The sequence below is a fragment of the Mustela lutreola genome, chromosome 7 (assembly GCF_030435805.1).
Source record: "Mustela lutreola isolate mMusLut2 chromosome 7, mMusLut2.pri, whole genome shotgun sequence".
NCBI classification, from domain to species: Eukaryota; Metazoa; Chordata; class Mammalia; order Carnivora; family Mustelidae; genus Mustela; species Mustela lutreola.
The window spans coordinates 110,437,104-110,460,320 of record NC_081296.1 but is presented as its reverse complement, the minus strand read 5'-3'; positions in this window follow the sequence as shown (position 1 = coordinate 110,460,320).

The following is a 23,217-nucleotide window of genomic DNA, read 5'->3' as shown; positions in this document are numbered from 1 at the left end:
TGGTTTAAAGTGCCTGTTAAATTCAGTTACTTAATAGTTTATGATATGTGAGGATAAGACACCCCTTTGGCAGCCACCCAAACACATGGGTCATGAAATTGAAAATGCATTAGCTGTGTGGTTGCATCCAGGTACCAGGCTGACTTCAGATGGCGGTTAGTTACAAGTTCTCTGATGCCCCTCCACCAGGAAATTTAGCTCTTTACTGCCTTGTCATTGGACTACTTGCCAAAAAGATGCTTCTTTCTACTCAAGACTCCTTCTTAGGTAACCCGTGCTTTCATTTTGTATCTGTTAAGAAAGTTTAAGATTAACTTAAAAAAAAAAAAAGGAACTAAAATTTTAAAAATGCTTAAGTATCAGAATCAGTAAGATTAAAAAAAAACGAATCATGGCAAAAATAGGTTATAACTGCACAGTTTAAAAAATCGAAATTGGCTAGAGGTTTTACAATAGTTGTAATAAAATGTTGTCTCAAAATAAAACAATGCTTTTGACCTTCCCTCTTCATTACCAAATGACAGACTGGGCTGGATGTCCCTCTTTGCAGACAGAGGACCTGGACCAGAGGTTGTCTACAGGGAGGCAGGTACAAGATTGAGACAAGAGGACTTCATAATGTGGACCTCATTCAAGCTGATATTCTTTACAATTTTATTCGATATGTAGAAAAAGCCTTAGGGTTTCAGGTGGGAACGTTTGGGAACACCGGCTGCTGGTGTCAACGGTTCAGCTTGGGTCCCAAATTTCTCTTTTTTTCCTTTTTTCTTCTGACCCCAAAGTTCTAATTCCCAACCAGCAAAACGAAACTCCTATCATTAACTGAGCCCATTCTTCATAGAAGACAGCATGGTAACTCTTGTTTGCCCTTCAGAGCATGCCTTTTGGGGTTTGAATCATTATACTGTCAGAGAATTCCTTCCAACCTGTCGCAGTTCTGTCCCTGAAACATGTCCTAGTAAGGGCAGTTTTCTCTAGCTCCTTCTGTTTCTAGAGACAATTTAGCAAGGTCTTGAGCGTGTGTTTTGTTGAGTTTCCTTTAATTTGTCCCAGGACCAGGGTGATATGATTTGATGACCCCTTGCTTCCAACTACACTTTAATGGACTGACTTGGCAGAATGTTTGAAGACTCTAGCATTTCTCAAATGATGATGTTGCTGGAGCAGTTGTTCTTAACTCTGATGCACATCAGAATGCCCTGAGAAGCTTCTCTAAATCCCCAAAACTCATGATGTACTCCAGACCAATACCTCAGGATCTCTGGGTGTGAGACCAGGCAGTTCTTTTAAAAAGCTTCCCAGGCGATTCCAAGATGCAGCCAAGGTCGAAAACCAAGGCTTTGGAAGGTCCATGGCTTACTAGTCTATCACCTGGCATTTGTGATATATTCATCTGTCGCCTATTAAAAATTTTGGCTGATTTATCCGCTGGTCTGGGGAGGTCTGAAGAAATACATTTTTCCTTTTTTTCAAAGAGCAGCGGAAAGTCTGGGGAAGCAGGGTGTAGCTAACCACAAGAGAGCTTGAGCCTATAGCCACCAGGGCCATGTGCTCTCAGGAGCCACAAAGGTGAAGGGATGGTTAGCCTGCCCTGAGGAAAAGCTCTGTTGTGGAAAGCAAGAGCAGGGAAGGGAGGTGGGACAAGCAGCAGAAGAGGTCTCTGAGTCAAGGGTTTCACCTACTCTGCATTGGAGAGAAGACTCACAATGGCCCATGTACCCCTGTCCCTCCCCACCACAGGACCTCAGTCCTCTTTTTAGTGGAAGCAGCTGCCCGTGGTCCTACGGAGGGCCTTTCCATTCCTCTGCCCTGCCCTGTCTCTACCACATTCCCCTCCTGCTGACGCACTATGTCTGCAAGTTTTATTGAATATAAACAATATGCTGGGCTCTCTCTGAGGCCCTATGGCAGTGGTTCTCCTATTGTAAAGTTCATCAGAATTAACCAGGAAATAGCCTTTTAACAGTGTATTTCGACCTTGGCCCTTTTCTTATTACAGATGAAGATTTCTAGCGCTCATCTCAGTGCATTTGATTTCACAGAGGTGGTAAGGGGTGGCAATCTGCATTTAAAACAATATTTTAATGGAGGTGTAATTGACATGTAACATTATATTAGTTTCAGCGTACAACAGGACTCAATGTTTATACACACTATGGAACTATCATCACCGTAAGCCTAGTTACTGTCTGTCACCATACAAAGTTACAAAAATTTTTTTCTTGTGATAAGAATTTTTAAGATTTACTGTCTTAGCAACTTTTGAAATGTGCAGTATGATATTGTTAACTATAGCCACCATAATGTACATTACCTCCCCAAGACTTACTTGTTTTATAACTGGGCATTTGTACCTGTAGATCCCTTTCTCCCATTTCAATTGTCTTCCAACCCCCCCTTCCCTCTGACCACCATAGTCTGTTCTCTATATCAATGAATTTAGTTTAGCTTTGTCTGTTCATTTGTTTTGTTTTTTAGAATCTGTATGTAAATGAAATCATATGGCATTCACCTTTCTCTGTCTGATGTATTTCACTTAGCATAATACCCTCAAGGTCCATCTATAGTGTCACAAATAAAATTTCTTCTTCTTTTTTTTTTAAGATTGTATTTATTTGATAGAGAGCGCACAAGCAGGGGGAGTGGCAGAGGGAGAGGGAGAAACAGGCTCCCCACTAAGCAGGGAGCCCGATGTCGGGCTCGATTCCCAAACACTGGAATCATGAACTTGAGCTGAAAGCAGACACTTAATGGACTGAGCCACCCAGATGTCCTATATTTTGTTCTTTTTTAGGACTGAGAAGTATTTGTGTGTGTGTGTGTGTACCACATTTTCTTTATTCACTCATTCGTCAATGGGCACTTAGGTTGTTTCCGAATCTTGGCTGTTATAAATAATGCTACAATGAACATAACTGTGCATGTATCTTTTTGGATTAGTGCTTTTGTTTTCTTCAGATAAATACCCAGAGGTGGAATTGGACCGGTTCGTAGTTCTATTTTTAATTTTTTAAGAAAACCGGTTCGTAGTTCTATTTTTAATTTTTTAAGAAAACCCCATACTGTTTCCCATAGTGGCTGCCCCAGTTTACATTCCCAGCAACTGCACGTGAGGGTTCCCTTTTCATCACATCCTCACCAACACTTTATTTCTTGTCTTTTTGATAATAGCCATTCTGACAGATGGGAAATGATATCTCATTGTAATTTTATTTGTATTTTCCTGTTGATGAGTGATGTTGAGCATCTTTTCATGTGCTTATTGGCCATCTGTATGTCTTCTTTGAAAAACATATCTATTCAGATCCTCTGCCCATTTTTAAATCAAATTGTTTGGGTTTTGCTGTTGAGTTGTGTAAGTTCTTTATGTGCTTTAGATATTAACCCCTTATCGGGTTATCACATATATTATTTTCTCCTATTCAATAAGTCGCCTTTTCTTTCTGTTAATGGTTTCCTTGGCTTTGTAGAAGATTTTTAGTTTCATATGATCCCACTCGTTTATTTTTGCTTTTGTTTCCATTTCTTTTGGAGACAGATTTTAAAAATCATCACGAAGATTGATGATAAGGAGCTTAACACCTATGAATTCTTCTAGGGGTTTTATGGTGTCTGGTCTTCCCTCAAGTTTTTAACCCAGATTAAGTTCATTTTCATGTATGATGTAGGGTTAATAGTTCAGTTTCATTTTTTCACGTGTGGGCTGTTCAGTTTGACCAACACCATTTATTGAGAAGACCATCCTTTCCCCATTGTATGTTCTTGCCTCCTTTGTTGTAGATTAATTGACCATATATGCATGGATTTATTTCTGGGGTCTCTATTCTCTTTCACTGATCAATGTGTCTATTTTTATGCCACAGAAGGAGGTGAGTTCAGGAATTTCCTATGCTGCCATCTTGGACCGCTGGTTGAAATCTGCATTTTTAAATACACTCTATATGATTCTGATGTAGGTGGTCTGAGAACCCCAACTTGAGACGCAGTTTCAGAGGATTTAGAGAGTGGAGTTACATGCAGTTCTTAAGGAGAAGGGCAACAGCATGTTGTAACAAAGCTGTGGGAGCTAGATTGTAGAACTAAAGCATAGAAGCCTAGCCTGGGAGCATTAGGTACTGATTCAGTCTGGCCCACTCACCAAGCTTGAACTAACTCTGTCCTCTTACCTAGAAAGAGGCCATATGGACTAGCCACATCCTTGCCAGACGGTTAGCCCAATACCAGGATATGATCCATAAGACATGACCTACCTACTAGTCCTCAAACTAGTCACATTCTGGGCATTTTAGTGCTTGATTTCGTCTACCTCATCCCTTCTTGTCTATCTGGAGAATCCTATCAATTCTTTAACATTTAATTAAATATGTCACCTTCTGCATGGCATCTTTGCTGATCCCTCCAAAGCCCAGTTGGTGCATCCCAGGGGCTCTCATTGCCCTTGTGCTTTCTTCCTCTGTTTGCCGTGCCTGTCAGTCTCAGTTAGCTCCTCACCAGGGCTGGCCCATAAAAGGTGCTCAATAAATCTTTGTTGGTAGAGTCTTGAGGGGAGGAACAGGTGGCCACTGGCCCCCTTCACACAGGCAGGAACATCCTAAGCAGTGGGGGTAAGATGAGAAGATGTTCTTCCTCCCCCGGCATAAACACGCACGATTTCCTCCACATTCCAAGGATGGTGAGGAATAATGGGATATGAGCATACCACTGTGAGGACCACCACAGCATGCAGGCTGAAGGACAAAGTTCCTCCACAGCTCACAATCCCAAAGAGACCTGGAGCAAAGACACAGCTACCCAACAACCAAAGAAGGCATGCGTAACAGATAGAAGTAGCTAACACATAGTGCTGGGCCCCACTCAAAGCTCTTACATGAGCACTCACACACTGCCCTATTTTACAGATGAGGAAACCAAGGTACATGGTGTTTTGTTGACATACCCGACGACTGACAACTTGAAGTTGCAGAACTAGAATTCAGACTCAGGTGGTCTGTCTCCTAAGACCATGTTCTTAACCACTGTTCTCTAGTGATTCTCTGTAAATAGGGGAAGAGTGTTCATTTTATGGTAGAAGTGGCAGAGAAGGTCATCATTTGTGCAGAACTCAATGTTTTCATTTCATTTGGTTTTTGTATCACTGGAAATCATTTAATCCCATTTGCCAATCCATTTGCAGCAATGACTCATCATCATCTTTGGGTATTTAATGCCACCCGCAAATCTCTATTAATTCACTAAGTTGAGACTTTTAGAATTCAACATTTTTGCTTACCTCTTCAGCTGCTACATGAGAAAGCAAATTGACCATGCAGAATCCTTTCCACTACTTCGTATGATTTTATAGAATAAATTATTTTAGTTATTTAAGCTTAAATAATTTTTAATGATAATTGCCTAATGCTCTCCACCGAGCTTGCTTTTTTTACTCCTTTCATTGCTTCAAGGTACTCATTGAAAAGGATTTAAAATTATTGCTTAGGATGCTCTTTCCCTCAGCCAAGAGTAAAGAGCACAGATACATCCAATAGCCTGTTAACTCACCTTTTCCATTTAACTTTTCAGAAAAGTTACCCCATGCTTAATATTTGCAAGCAGTGGAATAAAGAAAAAAGCTTAGATATTGATGATTTTCATGAATCAATGCAAGTGAGCTCAGGGAGATCGGGCAGAGGCACAAGGCGGCAGGAAAAAAACACCCTTAAGAAAGGCAGAAGGGAGATGTTCTCCTCAAAATACCCTTGGCTGGCTCTGGGATAGGGACAGAGGCATTGGAGGATGTCTGGATGGGAGGCCTGGTGCCAGAACCTCCAGCAGACAGATGTCTCTTGCTGCCCAAAGCCCAGGGCATTCTGTTGTATCAGCAATCCAAGAACCAGGGATTTCGAGATTGAGATTTGGGGTTTGTTGGGAATTGTACACCAATTCTGATGAATCTCTTTTGTGAGAATTTTAGGAAGAAAAAAAATGAAAGGGAAGAAAGAAATGAAGGAAGGAGAGGAGAATATCCTAAAAATGATGGAAACCAACACAAACTTTAGGGACGGCAAAAAGAAATGGCAACCCTCCTAAATTCCACATTTTATCTATAGTGACTTTCTTTCTAAACTTTTCAACAAGTAGATATAATTTGTATTATTTTGTTATCTTTTTAGTGTTGAAAGATGAGAGATAACTGATTGTTCATTTAGAAATTTTCTGGGGATTGTGAGTGTGAGAAGGGAAAGTTTGGGAGCACAATAAGATAAAACTTGCCAGAGTGTTCTAAACCCACCTCCTTGAAACAGACAAAACATTTCACGTCTGCTGGGGATGTGATAGTGGTGATGGCAGCATTAGTACCCTAGGAACAAAACTCTAGCAAAGAAACTCAGACTGCACCCCTCCAAGAATCCATCCCCCCTTTATCAGTATTCCCATAGTATCAAAAAGGAAATTTTGAAGCACAGAAGTTGCTTTCCCTAAAATTGTCTTCACAGATTATCATGCTCCTTTGAGGGCAAGAATGTGACTTAATTCCAATTTTTGTTTTCTCTTTATTCTTCTTATTTTTTTTTTAATTAAAACAAGTTGTTCAGAGAAGTTTTAGGTTTACAACAACACTGAGAGGAAAGTAGAGAGATTACCCCTATACTTCCTGCCCCCTTCCCACGCATCACATTCCCCGTTATCACTGACCAGAGTGGTACATTTTTTACCAACGATGAACCTACATTGACACACCATAATCACCCAAAGTCCATAGCTTACCTTAGGGTTCAGTCTTGATAACATAAATTCTTTGGGTTTGAACAAGTATAAAATAACATATATTCATCATTATAATATCATACAGAGTATTTTCACTGCCCTAAAAATCCTCTGTGCTCTGCCTACTCATCTTTGCCCACCCCTGGCAACCACTGATCTTTTTCTTGTCTTCATAGTTTTGCCTTTTCCCAGAATGTTATATAGTTGAAATTATACAGTATGTAGCCTTTTCAGACTGGCTGCTTTCACTGAACAATATGCACTAAAGGTTTCTACAGGTCTTTTTCATGGCTTGGTAGCTCATTTCTCTTTGATGCCCAATGATAATCCATTGTTTGGATGGACCACAGTTTATTTATCCATGTACTTACTGAAAGACATCTTCATTGCTTCCAAGTTTTAGCAATTATGAGTAAAGCTGCTATAAACATCCATGTACAGTTTTCAGATCCTTCGGGTAACTATTAAGGAACATGATTGTCAGACCATATGGTAAGAGTATGTTTAGTTTTGTAAGAGAACACCAAACTCTTCCAGAGTGGCCGTGCCATTTTGAATTCCCACTAATGGTGTTCTGAGAGTTTCTGTTGACCCACAGCCTCACCAGAACTTGGTGTCAGTGTTCTTGATTTTGGCTGTTCTAAGACATGTGTAGAGGTATCTTAGTGTTTTAATTTGCATTGCCCTGATGATACAGAATGTGGAACATTTTTTATGTACTTATTTGCCATTGCATATCTTCTTTGGTGAGGTGTCTGTTAGGATCTGTGGGCCATTTTTTAATTGGATGGTTTGTTTTCTTACTTTTGGGTTGTAGAAGTTCTTTGTATTTTGAATAACGGTCCTTTCATAGAATGGGTCTTTTGCAAACATTTTCACCCAGTCTGTAGTTTGTCTTCTCATTCTCTTGAACTGTCTTTCATGGAGCAAAACTTTTAAATTTCAGTACACATCCAGCTTATTAACTATTTCTTTTTTTAATATTTTATTTATTTATTTGACACAGAAATCACAAGTAGGCAGAGAGGTAGGCGGGGCGGGGAGCAGGCTCCCTGCTGAGCAGAGAGTACGATGCGGGGCTCAATGCCAGGACCCTGAGATCATGACCTGAACCAAAGGCAGAGGCTTAACCCACTGAGCCACCCGGGTGCCCCATTATTAACAATTTCTTTCATGGATTATGTCTTTGCATTGTATCTAAAAAGACATAATCATACCCAAAGTCATCCAGGTTTTCTCCTATGTTATCTTCTAGAAGTTTTATACTTTGACACTATATTTATGTTGGTGATCCATTTTGAGTTAATTTTTTGAAGGGTGTAAGGTCCGTGTCTAGATTCGTTTTCTTGCCTGTGGTTGTCTAGTTATTCCTGCATCATTTATTGAAGAGAGTGTCCTTACTCCATTGTATTACCTTTGCCACTTTGTCAAAGACCAGGTGACTATATTTATGTGGGTCTGTTTCTAGACTCTCTATTCTGCTGTATTGATTTATTTCACTGTCTTGATTATAGTTTAAGAAGAAGATAGATAGTAGCTTCATTGGTAAATCTTCAAGTTGGGTAGCGTTAACCCTCTTTGTTCTTCTCCTTTAATATTATGTTGATTCTGGGTCTTTTGCCCCTTTGTATAAACTTCAGCATTAGTTTATCAATATCCATAAGTTGCCAAGATTTTGGTTGGGATTGCAGCGAATCTATAGATCAAGTTGTAATAATTGATGTCTTGACAGTATTGAGTCCTTCTATCTTGACAATATTGAGTCTTATTTGAATATGGAATAGCTCTCCATTTACTTAGTTCCTTGGTTTTGCTCATCAAAGTTTTGTAGTTTTCGGGGCGCTTGGGTGGCTCTGTTGTTTAGGCAGCAGCCTTCGGCTCAGGTCATGATCCTAGAATCCCAGGATCTAGTCCCACATGGGGCTCCCTCCTCAGCAGCGTATCTGCTTCTCCCTCTGACCTCTCCCTTCTCATGCTCTCTCCTCTCAATCTATCTCTCAAATAAATAGATAAAATCTTAAAAAAAAAAAAAAGGTTTTGTAGTTTCCTTCATATAAACCTTCTACATATTTTGTTAGATTCATACCTAAGTATTTCATTTTGGGGGATGCTGATGTGAATGGTGTTGTTTTATTTTTTTAATTTTAAAAAAGATTTTACATATTCATTTGAGAGAGAGTGAGCACAATCTGAGAGGAGGAACAGAAGAAGAGGGAGAGGCAGACTTCCTGCTGAGCAGGGTGCCCAATGTGGGGCTTCATCCCAGGACATTGGGATCATGACCTGAGCCGAAGGCAGACACCCAACTCACTGAGCCACCCAAGCGCCCCAATGATACTGTTTTTAAATATATGATACATCTTTATATTTAAAGTGGGTTTCTTGGGGCACCTGGGTGGCTCAGTAGGTTAAGGCCTCTGCTTTCGGCTTGGGTCTTGGTCCCAGGGTCCTGAAATCGAGGCCCGCATCAGGATCTCTGCCCAGCGGGGAGCCTGCTTCCCTTCCTCTCTCTCTGTCTGCCTCTCTGCCTTCTTGTGATCTCTCTGTCAAATAAATAAATAAATAAAATATGTAAAAAAAAATTTTTAAGTGGGTTTCTTGTGGACAACATATTGTTGGATCATGTTTTTTGATCTACTCTGACAAACTCTGCCTTTTAATTGGTATATTTAGACCTCTGACATTCAAAGTGGTTATTGATATGGTTGGATTAATATCCGTTATAGTCATTACTGTTTTCTATTGCCCTTCTTTTCTATTTATTGTTGCTATTTTTGTGTTTCACTCTTTTTCTTTCTTTTGGTTTAATTGAGCATTTTATATAATTCTATTTTCTTCTTTCTCAAAATATCATTTTCAAAAAATATCATTTTTTTAGTGGTTGTTCTATCCTTCTTATTTAGTAACAGAAAATTCTTCTTCCTCTTTTCCTTCTTCTTTTTTGTTTTGAGAGAAGCAGAGTGGGGGAGGGGCAGAGGGAGAGAACCTTAAGTAGGTTCTACACCTAGTAGCCCAATGCAGGGCTCTATCTCACAACCCTGAGATCATGACCAGAGCTGAAATGAAGAGTCAGACCCATGTGCCCCAGTAACAGAAAATTCTAATTTTTAGTTATACACATTGCCATCTAGTCAAAAGAATATGTTCCTCAATCTTCCTTGTAGCTGGATGTGGCAAATGATTGAAAGATAGCCAATGACATGTAAAAAGAAATGTCATGTATAATTTGGGAGAAGTGTCCTCAAAGGGAGGAGGTATACTCTTATTTGATTCTTCCTTCTGCTTAGAAGGTGGACATGATATCTGGACCTGAGAAGCCTTGTTGAAACATGAAATGGCACATAAATGATGGCAGAGCATCAAGCTGGAGGGCACCTTGTCCTTTATGACCATTGAGCTGCTATGCTAGCCCTGGATTGCTTTCCTTTGACTTCTTTCATGTGAGAAAAAAAGACATCTCTATCTTACTTAACCTTCTTTTGTTGTTGTTGTTGTTGTTTGTTTATTTCGGGGGTTTTGGTTTTGGCCATGCACATCAGGTTTCTGTTACCAAGTGATACAATTTTTCTTTTTTTTAGGTGGGGAAAGCTGAGACAGATTTTCTCAGAGACCTAGAACTCAGAAATTTATTGATATACCAAGGTATATCTAGTAGACCACTTTTGCACAAAAATCTACAAAACAATGACAATGACAACAACAACAACAACAACAAATACAACTGAATTTGGTGACTAAAGAAATTTAAAAATGAAAAAAAAGACTAAATTAAAGGTGTTTTCTGAAGGGGCAAATGATTTATCAGTTTTAAATGCCCCCTCTTCCTCTCAGCAGTTCTCCAAAAGAGGAACCCATTCTAATGTCCCGATGTTTAATAATAAACATAGCAAACATCAAACTGACCTTTTGGTTCTTGGCAATAGCTGGTGCTAGCATTAATCCTATTATCTCAATACTTTTTTTTTTTTTTTTCTTTTTTAAGTCAATGCAACTCAGCTGCCATTTCTTCTGCACTAAGTGAACCGAAGCCCTCAGCGGGAACACATCACCCTTTTAGATCTGTGAAAAACCGGTATTCACACGAATCACTGTTCCTTTCTCTCCTGAGATCATGCATGTGACTCTGTATCCACATTAGGAGTGTCAGGAACATGACAGCTCAGTGTGAGGAAAACAATCCAACACCATCCTCAGACACAAGATGTCATTCTTTGAAACATTTTAAAAAAGAAGTTTACATTTTCTTTAAGCAGGTGGATGATTGAAGTGTAAGCTCCCTAGCCCCTAAAAATGGGCTTTTCAAAAGGAATCTAACACAGTTGTCAACGTGGTTGATATTTCTTTAGGAAGATTAGTGAATAGGATATTGTTCTCCAGTGGAGAGTCCTGGAGCAGGTCAGCAGATTGGTGGGACCTCGTTTCCTCCTCTGGAAGGCAAATGTATCTCATTCAGATCATGAGGAAGTGGTTCTAGGGTTGAAACAAGAAGCGTGCTTTGGAGGACACGTGCCATTTTATGAGAATAAAAGTACACTTGGGCTTGGTTCTGGCAAAGAGTTACAAAAATCACTAGCAGTTAGAAGTTCTGGTTTTTAATTTGTACTCATTTTTCTTTTTCTGGATCAGTCATCGTGAACATGAGGCACTTTTTTCTTTCTGTTTCTCTTTCATGCCCCTGGAAAACATTGTTGATTCCTTACACTCCTGCTTCCTGAGTCCAGAGGTAACTTCAGAATACTTCTTGACACGGGACCTAAGCAGCTGCTACCAATCTGTTGGCTTTGTCCTGACAATGACTATTGCCATTGTCACTATTGGTTCCCTGCCCTGGATACCTGAAAGTTCCATGAATGCTATCTTATCTTACATGGTTGGATGGGAGACAAGGCCTTACTGTTGTCCCTGCATCTGCTGGTTTCTAGTAATGTAGGCCTAGAATACATCCAGGGGCCCTCATCCGTGGGTTCTAGTTTTGGTTTCATTCAAGTGAAATGAAAATGTTAAAGGCATCTGTAAAGCAACCCATGTTCTGAATCCTTTTCCATTTTTATAAACTTTACTTTGTTCAAACCTAGTACATCTACACTATTTTTTTAAGACTCACCTTTATTGAGTTTTGCTAAGGCATCCAAGTTGGTTTTCATAGAAACAACGACTGCCTTCTTCGTGAGCTCACATTTCATCAGCTTATATAATGTTTAATTAAGTTGCATAATTAAAAATAACCCGGTCCAAACAGGTTTGGGAACAATCCTAACTGATTCTCAGGAGGCATACAACAAACCTGTGGGAGCAGAAGGCACACACATAGCTACAGGACTGAGCTTTCAGCTTTTCCTGAGCCTTGGCCAATATACCTAAGATCCAGTGTAGTGTCTGCTAACCTTCGTCAGGTAAACAGAGGTCAGTTAGAGACCTCACTGTCAAACAGGTGCCCCTCTAGTTATAGATAACCACAGCATGTTTTCCTTTTTTAATGCATGTTTTCTTTAAAAAGAGAACCAAATTAGCTCTGAATGTCCTCGTTACCTTTTAGGAGGCATCATAATTTTTAATGGGGTAGGTTTGTTTTTGTTTCTTAACAAATATGCTGGAGAATCATGCAATGTTGTCAGCATTGTGGCCCACACTGTGGGCCACAAGTCTACACATACCTTTGTAATGGGCTTTTTGATGGCAGAAACTTTCATCTCACCTTTACTGTTTCTTATTGCTTACTGTGGTATCTTAGTAATGGTCTACATAAAGGAATATGCCATCTTTCTCCAGGATGACTTTTGAATTGAATTGCTTTTTTTTTTTTTTTTAAAGATTTTTCTATTTATTTATTTGACAGAGAGAGATCACAAGCAGGCAGAGAGGCAGGCAGAGAGAGAGGAGGAAGCAGGCTCCCCACTGAGCAGAGAGCCTGATGCGGGCCTCGATCTCAGGACCCTGAGATCATGACCTGAGCCGAAGGCAGCGGCCTAACCCACTGAGCCACCCAGGCGCCCCGAATTGAATTGCTTTTGAATTCAATGACCAATTGAATTATGATTGTTCGCTGAACTTCTTTGTGAGCTCTGATTTGCCTTTCTTTTTTTTTTTTTTTAAAGATTGATCTCAGGGTCCTGGGATCGAGTCCCGCATCGGGCTCTCTGCTCACCAGGGAGCCTGCTTCCTCCTCTCTCTCTCTGCCTGCCTCTCTGCCTACTTGTAATCTCTCTGTCAAATAAATGAATAAAATCTTTAAAAAAAAAAAGATTTTATTTATTTATTTGACAGAGATCACAGGTAGGCAGAGAGGCAGGCAGAGAGAGAGAGGAGGAAGCAGGCTCCCCGCTGAGCAGAGAGCCCGATGTGGGGCTCAATCCCAGGACCCTGGGATCGTGACCTGAGCTGAAGACAGAGGCTTTAACCCACTGAGCCACCCAGGTGCCCCTGATTTGCCTTTCTTGACTATGGCCATCACCGTGTCACCCACACCAGCAGCTGGAATTCTGTCTGGCCATCCCTTGACCCCACTTCCCAGAGGTAAGATTCACAATTTTGGCTCCTGTGTTATCAGCATAGCTAGTCATGGCTTCTCCCCTAATACCCAAGGAAATGGAAAATTTTGCATTGGAGGACCTACCCTGTCCTTGCTTCTACACCTTGAGCATGGGAAGAAGCCACATTGCTATTTCTTTTTTAATTATGGCAAATAATAAATACATAAAATTGACCCTTCTAATCCTTTATGGGTATATAATTCAGTGGCATTAAGTAGACTCTCATGTTGGGACTCCTGGGTGACTCAGTCATTTAAGTGACTGCCTTGGGCTCAGATCATGATCTCAGGGTCCTGGGATGGAGTCCTGAATCAGGATCCTTGCTCAGCAGGGAACCTGCTTCTCCCTCTGCCTGCTCTGCCTGCCGTTCCTCCTGCTAGTACTCTCTCTCTCTCTGACAAATAAATGAATAAAATCTTTTAAGAAAAGAAAGTGAATTTATTAAAAAAAAAAAAAGTAGAATCTCATGTTGTACAGTCATCTCCACTATCTATCTTTAGAACTTTTTCATCACCCCTAACAGAAACTCTTGTACCTTTTAAACACTGACTCCCCATTCCCTCCTCCCCAGTCACTGGAAACCACTATTCTACGTTCTGTCGCTATGCATTTGACTACAATACGCACCTCATGTAAGTGGAATCACACAGTATTTGTCCTTTTGTGCCTGGCTTCTTCCTCTTAGCATCATGTCTTCCATGTTCATCCATGCTGTCTCGTTGCTTCTTAAATGGCTTCCCACTCAGACCACACATCACAGTCTAGAGTCTTCTATATATTCCCATGAAGACCATTTGAAGTTGCCTTTCTTTCATCAGCCTCCTGGAAAATGGTAGTCACCTGTACTTCCCCCAATCCCCCTACCCCCCGCAGTGTGAGTACCAGCTATGGGCTTTTTATGAAGATCGCCTCACAGTCTCCCAGACGTGGTTGCTGGGCCACATTTGTCCTTTCCAAGGTTCTAGGATTTTCAAATGCCTATTAAATCTTCTGCAACAATCCATTCAAATACACAAGTTTGGCTATTCAAATTACTTTTTCCAAAAGTACTTTAAAATGCATTAAGTTATTAATTGCCTGCTGGCACTTTAATCAAATGGGAAAATTGACATAGCCAGAGGCATGTATTTTTGTGGAAAGAAAATTTATTTAAGAAGAAACAGCAGCTCTTACTGCTTAATTTAAACTGAGAAAACTGTGGAAAATCAACTGCTATGGAAAATTAATAAAACATTTCCAGCTGCAAACAGTGACTAATTGTACAAGATGAAGACTGCCCAGAATTAATAACTTGCAGTCTTCTGTGTGAAGAACCCCCCACCACTTCAATTTACTGGGAGATTAAATTACTTCTAAGTTTGCCATATTAAAACAGAACATGAATAAAATGTTAGTGAACGCACATCTATTATTTACTGTCTGTGATATGGATATAATTATTTCCAAACAACTACAATGTGACGTGACCAGTAATATTTAAATGACTCTTTTAGAAAGAGATTCTACTACAACATTTTTTACCTAAAGAGAAAAAAAAAGATCCTTCTCTTACTTCTAAAGTAATAAAGTGATGACTAGTGGCCTTCCACAAATGGTATGTCCCGGCCCCAACAGACTGAAATGTGCTCAGTGTCCGAGCCTATCCTTCTTTGTGCATCAGATGTTGTGTTGGGGGAGCATGTGAAGCAGAAAATCTTAGCTACCCGTTTACAAGCTCTTTGCTTAGATAGAAGCTGTAGGTGCTGCATGGCTTCTTCTCATGCCTGAAGTGACCATAAGCACATGCACCCAGCTGAATAGATTTCTTTATTGGGAGGAGAGAGCTCTTTCCTGAGGTAAAGGGATTTGTTCATGAGGGACACACATTAGCACAGGCCCCACCAACATCACGGGCATATCCTCTAAGCTTGCTTAAAACAGTGCATTCCTGGTAGGACTTGGTGATAAAATGAGGATTAAAAAACACAAACGAATTTGTCCCTTTTCTATTTTTGTTGCCAGGATTGGATTATTTTCTTGCCTTAGACAACTAGAGGGTCTGTCAATGTTCCTCGTGGGTTCATACCCTGAGATGTTGAGAAATAAGATAGAGGGAGAGTCTGCCATTCAATGACCGGGAGGGATCTGTTCAAGTGAGAGGGATAAAGAAAAGGGATTTAGAAAATGAAGAATTCTATTTTTATGGAGTGATGGGACATTTTTAGGTTTCTTTAGTTAGTTAGTTTGTTTGTTTTTAAAAATTTTAGAGATTAGGAAATAATTCAAGAAGCCAAAAGGGAATGAGCCAGTTTGATACGTCTGTGGAGGAGATGTATCAAAGATGGAGATTTTCTCAGCAGAGAGGCATTGCCTCCTTTGGCTGTTTTTCCTTTAAGCTCACACAGAGGGTACATTCAGCCTCTTGCCATTTGATATTGCTGGCAGGAAGGTCCCAGTATTGGCCTGGAGAGAATAAAAGCATTTGTTTAGAAATGCAGAGGCTTAACCTGAAGCATAACTGGTTTGGGGTTTACCACAGAAGTTATCTGGACATGTCATTTGATTTCCAGGTTTTAAATGTAATTCTAAACAAGATCTGGCCACACAGCTCTCTGCTGTGTGACACAGAGAGACTTTATCTGCCACCAAATGCCATTCAGGCTTAATGCTGTAGCAGTGCATTGTATAAATTGAGGCATTCTTTGAGGCCTGAAAGCATCATGGCTTCTCTGAGGAGGAGAGATGAGGCCTGCTTCCTCCTCCCTGTTGCTCAGGCAAGACACTCTAGAGCTTGCTCCTCTACGTATTTGGGTTCATTTTGGTTTTCCTTTTTTAAGAAACACTTAAGACCTGCTTTGGTGGACCAAGTATTACCTAGAAGCCCTGTGGGCAGCTGCAGATGACACTGGATTTGAGGAGTCATGACTTCCATGAGGAGTCATTGGAAAAGCTTGACCTCCCTGCTTTGTACTTCTGAGAGTGACAGCTACCTAGCAGAGTTTGAAGGCAGAGATCATTCCATCCTGAAGGGGGAAGTATTATTAGGGAAGTCACCAAAAGGGAAGAAGGGACACAAAGTCAGACTGCCTGGGGTCTGAATTAGCCAATCCCTTTAGAAGAGGTGGACTGACCTACCTTCTTGCCTCACGTAGTATCTCATCTATGGTGTTTGCCTCAGCTTTGAATTTATTTATTTTTTTTTTTTTAGATTTTATTTATTTATTTGTCAGAGAGAACGCGAGCGAAAGCGAGCACAGGCAGACAGAGAGGCAGGCAGAGGCAGAGGGAGAAGCAGGCTCCCCGCTGAGCAAAGAGCCCGATATGGGACTCGATCCCAGGACGCTGGGATCATGACCTGAGCCAAAGGCAGCTGCTTAACCAACTGAGCCACCCAGGCGTCCCTCAGCTTTGAATTTAAACAGAACATTTTAAAAGCAAATTTCCCCTACAGAGTTGTCTATACTCAGAGTTCCCAGCTCCCCTCATTTTCCTTGAGCCCACTTAAATCATCATGGCTGCCTATTCAGAATTGCCTTTGTCAAGGTCACCATGACCTTCACATTGCCAGATCCAGTGACAGTTCCCAGTATTCATGTTATTTGGCTAGCAGGATCACCTGATCCAGTTGGTCGCTCTTTCCTCCCTAAAATATTTTTTTAGGATGTATTTTTATTTATTTATTTTAGAGAGAGAATGCTCGTGTGCATGTGTAAGTGTGGGGGGAGGGGCAGAGGGAGAAGGAATGAGAGACAAGCAGGGGCTCCGTCCCACCAACCTGAGATCATGACCTGAGCCGAAACCTAGAGCTGGTCTCTTCACCCATTGCCCCACCCAAGCGCCCCCTCCCTAAAACATTTGTATACTTGGCTACCAGAAGGTCACACTCTTCCCATTTTCCTTCTACCTTTTGGACCACTCCTCAGTCAGCTCTTCGTGGTTTGTTTCCCTTCCTAAACCACAGCACTTACCACCACCTCATATTCAGTATGTTCTTACCCTGTCTCTTCGCAACTAGACTGTAACCTCTGTTGGGGCAGGGAATTTGTGTTTTGTTCATGTAGTCTGTAAATGCAGTAGGCACTTACTAAATACTAATGTAATGTTGAAGGAATAAAATGGTTTAGAATACTCCTTTTAAATCGATTTAATGATGCTCTTCTTTGCAGAGCATGTGAAATTAATTTAGTAGAATCGTATCTTACACAGAGATTCGGCACTAAACTCAGCATTTAAGGAGAACATTGCAGACACTCAAAAATCAATCCTTAAAACATCTCCTGAGAGGGGCCATGTTGGATACTCACACACCGATAACTGAATAAGCTCATCCCAGCCGGTCTCTCCCCTAGAACTGGAACAGGAATTACAATTTCCTGGGATTAGCACCAGATGAAGTTGTGCTGTTAGAACTCTGAGGTACAAAAATACATATTTTAAATGCTAGCTTCTCACACTTGGAGTGGCAATGGGCCCTCCAAGAGGCAGATGGCAATCAAAAGGAAATGGATTCCTGGCTTCGCTCTCCTGGTCACATGTGCTCCAGAGCTCATGCACATCGTGTGGCAGAGTAAAAGAAATCATCACACTCTATACTGTTTTTTTTTTTTTTTAAGTCCACTCCACACCCAGCATGGAGGCCTATGTGGGGCCTGAATCAATGACCCTGAGATGGAGACCTGAGCGGAAACCAAGAGTCAGATGCTTAACCAACTGAGGTACCCAGGTGCCCCCAAACTTCCAAGACTTTTAAAATTTCTACTGCTCACTGAGTTCTTAGAGATCAATTCCCCCGTGTTAAGTTGCACATTCAGACAACTCCTCTATGTAAAAACTTGCCAGTGTTTCTCAACTCTGGCTAGACACTAGAATCATCTCAGGAGCTTTAAAAATATTCAAGACCCCACTCCAGGCTTACTCTATAAGAATCTCCAGGGATGGTGCCCAAGTCTTTATGTTTATAATTTTTGAAATTCCTAGTAGAGTCTGATACATAGCCAGGGTTGCAAGCCACTGCTAGGATACTTGATTCTATTTTGCATGATCACAAGTGGGTCTGAAACCATTTAAATTTAATGATTTCTGAACTCACCTATGTCTGAAGGCATTTCTGTTTTAGGAAACCTAGTTTAAATGCTTGTTCTGCATTACTGTAGGGTCCCGTTAGTGCATCACCAGGCAAAATTATAAAATGAACATCCTTTCCCCGTTAGGGTCCTTCTTCAGGAGGTCTGGTCTCCCTCATCCCTATCTCCCTACTACCTGAAGATTGCCAATAGACAGGGAGAGCTTATTAGAACAATGCATATTCCAGAAGTATCCCATTGGGCCAAAAACCTGAACATTTCCTTCCTCTCTCTCCCCTCCAAGTCCTTCTTGCTTTTAACATTTTCGTTTAACTCGAGATTATTCTTGTAAACCAACGTTGTTATGGGATGAATTGTGTCCCTCAAAAATTCGTATGTTGAAGCCTTAACCCCCAGTACTTCCGAATGCAGTTAGAGTTGGAGATAGAGCCTTTGAAGAGGTGCTTAAGTTAAATTGAAGTCCTTAGGGTGGGCCGTGTTCTGATCTGACTGGTGTCCTTATGAGAAGAGGAGATTTGGACACACAGAGACATGGAAGTGGGTAGGGGGCACACACCTAAAGAGACTTGTGAGGCCAGAGTGAGAAAGTGGCCATCTGCAAGCCTAGGAGAGAGGCCTCATAGGAAACCATATCTGCCAAAACCTTGGTGTTGGACTTCTGGCCTCCAGAGCTGTAAGAAACTAATTTCTGCTGTGTAGACCATCCAGTCTGTGGTATCTTGTTATGGCACCCCTAGCAAACTGATATACTTGTCAAGACACTAACTGCTGCTAAGTATTAATCAAATATTTGTCTCTGTAAATTATATGGAGATAAAAATTGTAAGATAGAAACTTTGGCCTCAAAAAGTTTGCCATGTCTTGCCCATGTAGGCGTATTTGGCATTTTGGGGCTTATTCTGGTTATTTCTCCATTTCCATTCTCCATTTCCCTCTCTAGAGCCAGCCCACACTGCCCTGCTCACTGCCCTGGGATGCTGATCCAGTGGATTACATCACCTGTGCTCTCTTGTCCTCTGTCTTCCAGTTGGGTTTGCCCAATGGAAACTAATATTGAGAGATTGGAGGTAGAAATAAAGGTAAATTCTTTATCAAGGGCCAGGTTTTGCCAACACCTGGGTTCCTCCCTAGCTAGTACTTTCCCTAGCTGCTGTTATCTCTATTCCCTCTCCTTGTCTCTTCAGGCCCACAGGTGGTCATGGATTCCTCCTTCTTCTAGTCTCCAGGTGCTTCCTTCTCTTGTCAATTCCCTTAACCTAGCCCATACCTCTACGAAGAATCCTTTAATTAAGCCCCTGTTTGAGTATATGATATTTGTTTTCTGTCAGAACTCTGAGAGATACAGAGAGGTGGAGTAGCATGATGGGAAAAACCATCACTTTGTGTCAGACAGCCTTGAATTTGTACACCAGTCCCAACTATGAATGAATAGTTGTGTGACTCTGTGCAAGTTTCTTTATCTCATTGACTCTCAGCTTCCCAATTTCCTTTGATGGTTTTTTTAATGTGAAAATATACATGTCTTTTTTAAAATTTAAATTCAATTAGCCAACATATAGTAAGTACATCATTAGTTTCAGATGTAGGATTCAGTAATTATCAGTTGTATATAACACCCAATGCTCATCGCATCATGTGCCCTCCTTAATAGCCATCACCCAGTTACCCCAACCCCTCGACCCACTCAACTTCCCCATTTATAAAGTAGGGATAATGACACTTGTCTCACAGGGTTGCTGAGCTTAAATAAGGTACTATATAGTATCTGGCAAATGGCAGGTGTTCCACAGTGGTATTACAGAATATAATGGGTGTAGTCATTGGTTTACTGGACTCTTAGAAATATAAAGCTTAAGCCCAAAGGAATGACTCTGTTATGAGAAAGTTTTAGGTGCCACAGCAATTTCAAAGAATAGACTGAGGTTCTGACGCGTCTCTCTCAGTGGGCAGAATTCTAAGATGGTCCCCAACTTTCAGCCATTGGTGTAATAATACCCCTTCCCCCAGATATTCAATCTAACACTAATATAGGTATTACTCTGAAGGGATTTTGCAGATGTAAATTACCTTTCCACATCAATTGACCCTAAGATAGGGAGATCATCCAAATGGGTCTTACCAACCATATTGTGTTTTAAAGTCAGAGCTTTCTCCGGCCGGTCACAAAAGGGGAAAGCAGAGAGATGTGCTTTTGCTGGCCCAGAGGAAAGAAAACTATCCTGGCTGGGAACTGCCCATGGGGGCCTCAGGCCCTGTATTCAGCCAGTAGGAACTGAGAGTGGTCCCCAGCCAACAGCAAGCAGGAAATTGGGGATCTCAGTCCTACAACCACAAGGAAATGGATTCTGTGAACGAGAGGACCTTGGGCCGGGTGAGAAAGACAGCCTCGGCTGACTGTGATTTTAGCCCGGTGGATCCTGATCTACAGAAATTAGGAGCTAACAAATTTGTGTTGTCTGAAACCACTGTGTGGTAAATTGTTTCACAGCAATAGAAAACGAATTCATCCCCAACCACTCTGCCAGCGAATTCCTCTCCTGACTATAAAGAAAATGCATTCTGGTCCCATCTCAGTCACTGAATCTGTGGGCTCGCCCATCAGCGAATGACACATGCTTCCCCTACGCTTCCAGCTCACTTATCTCGAATGTTCACCCTCCAGGAGCAAGATTTCAAACAACGTTAAATAATAACAACCACACATCAAGCTTCTACCCATGCTGGGAAACAAAATCATCTGCACAGCTATTGGCCAAAGGGATAAACAAGTAAGAAGAAACAACACAGAAGAGGAGTTTCTGACTTGAAGGGAAATTTTTAGTAGGCTCACTTAATTTTCAAACTGATGATGGGGGATTTTGGAAAGTTTCACAGTTCAAGATAGGAAAAGGAAGAGTTAGCAAAAGGGGAACATATTGGCACATACGTTCTTGTCTGTGCCACCTGTTTCTCTAGGCTACTATGCTCTCTCTTTCTCAGGGCGCCAGAGAGCAAACACCAATACTCTTAAAGAAGACAGTCAAGTGAAATAAAACACATAGAGAACCTTGTTTAGGTAATAGAGGCATGCCTGAAAAAAACCCCTAAATTTAAATAACGATCATGGTAAAACAGAGCAGTATTAGCCCTAAGAATCAAGTCTACTATTTAAGGAATTTTTTGAAGTTGTATTTTTAAGGGATTATAGAGTATAAGGGAAGAATGTAATTTGTTGGCACATGTAAACCCATTTAATTTATCCCTTATGTTTGTTTTTTTTTTCTCTTCTTACAGTAAGGCACATATTTGAAAATGTGTGCTTCAGGTGGATTTTCAGGATTTAGATAGATGTTTTAAACATTTTGTTAACATTTAAGGAAATCTCAACTCTTTTCTGAGTCCTTATTGTTTCTCTGTTGTTCTAGGGAATGATACAAGAACTGAGCTTTGCAATACAGTGCTAAGGTCTTTGTTCTGTCACGGGGCTAATTATTACCATAGGTCATTATAAGATAAGAAGTCACAAATACATTAGTAATGGCAGAGATCTAAGCAGCTAATGTAGCATACATGCTTGGATGGGGATATATTCTTGCAAAGATAACTTTACATTTCAGTAATTAAGTGTGTCATATTAATTGCATGGCCCTTTCACAAAACCTCTCTCACACACAAAAAACCCACCAAGAACTTTTCTTCTTGATCTCAGATTAGAACTGATTGCATAATTACATTACCTGGATAATTAAATACCATTTTAGTAGCCTTAGAACTGTACAATATTGTGGTTTCATTTTCTAATAGAATTACTGTGTCTTTGGTATAGAATTCTTGCTAAGCAATGGAGATCTAATTAGTTGGTGACATGACATTAACTCCTTGGGGATCTTTCCTCTGAGAAAAGGCGCAGATTAGAAATGATTCAGGGGACTTCTTTCTCATTTCATTACTGGGATCCAAGCTACAGGAATTAGATATGTGAGAGATCTATTAGGCTTTCTTCTCTCTTATGTAGGGAGCAGAGAAGAATGTTCATCAGGCATTGTACTTCTGGGTTCAGTTAGGCCCAATTTAGATAAGAAAGAATCACCTTTAGAAGTAACACATTGTTGGGATGTGTCCCTCCGCCAGCCCCTGAAAGACACATCATTACTGACATCTCACATATCCTGTAATGATGAGGACACACTTGTTTGCCAGGGTACAGGGTGAGAACATGGCTGTGTTTCTGACAGACTGATAATTACTTCATGTAGAAAATGAGTTTAGGCAGAACGAACACGGGATTATCCTTATGGGAGGGGTACCTTCAGTAACCTGGAAAATTGGAAAAATTGAAGGCTATCATTTTTTTTTTGTTTGATAAATACATCTTAAAGCCACTTCTGCAAGTCAGAGCCCAAATAGCTTCATAGTTATTTAAACTTACACCAGCTTCAACTTTCTGAAAGGTTTTCAGTCAGGGTATGAAAAGAAATATGAGCCATTGCCTTCACTAGTGGGAATGATGAGGTAGAGCATGTTTTCCACGTTTGCCGTCTGCGTTCCTTTGTGTTTCTAGATCATGCTTCTGAGGCCATCTGGAAGTTAGCTGGGTTGCTCTGCCGAACTTGGTTGGGCTTGCTACCATGTGTGTGGTTATATGGGCTGTAGGTTGATGTAGGCTGGTGTAACTGGTGTGACTCAGTCCTTGTCCAGTTTCCGGCACTTTCCCATGGTGTTGCCAGAAGTGCTAAGGAAAGCCAACATGATACTCAAGCCCATGTCAAGCCCCTGCTTGCATCCTATCTTCTAAGTGACAGTAACCAAGGCAAGCCATATGGCTAAGCCCGGTGTCATGGTACAGGGCATTAACATAAGGCTATCCCGCTCATTCTGGAGGGCAAAGACATGTGACAAAG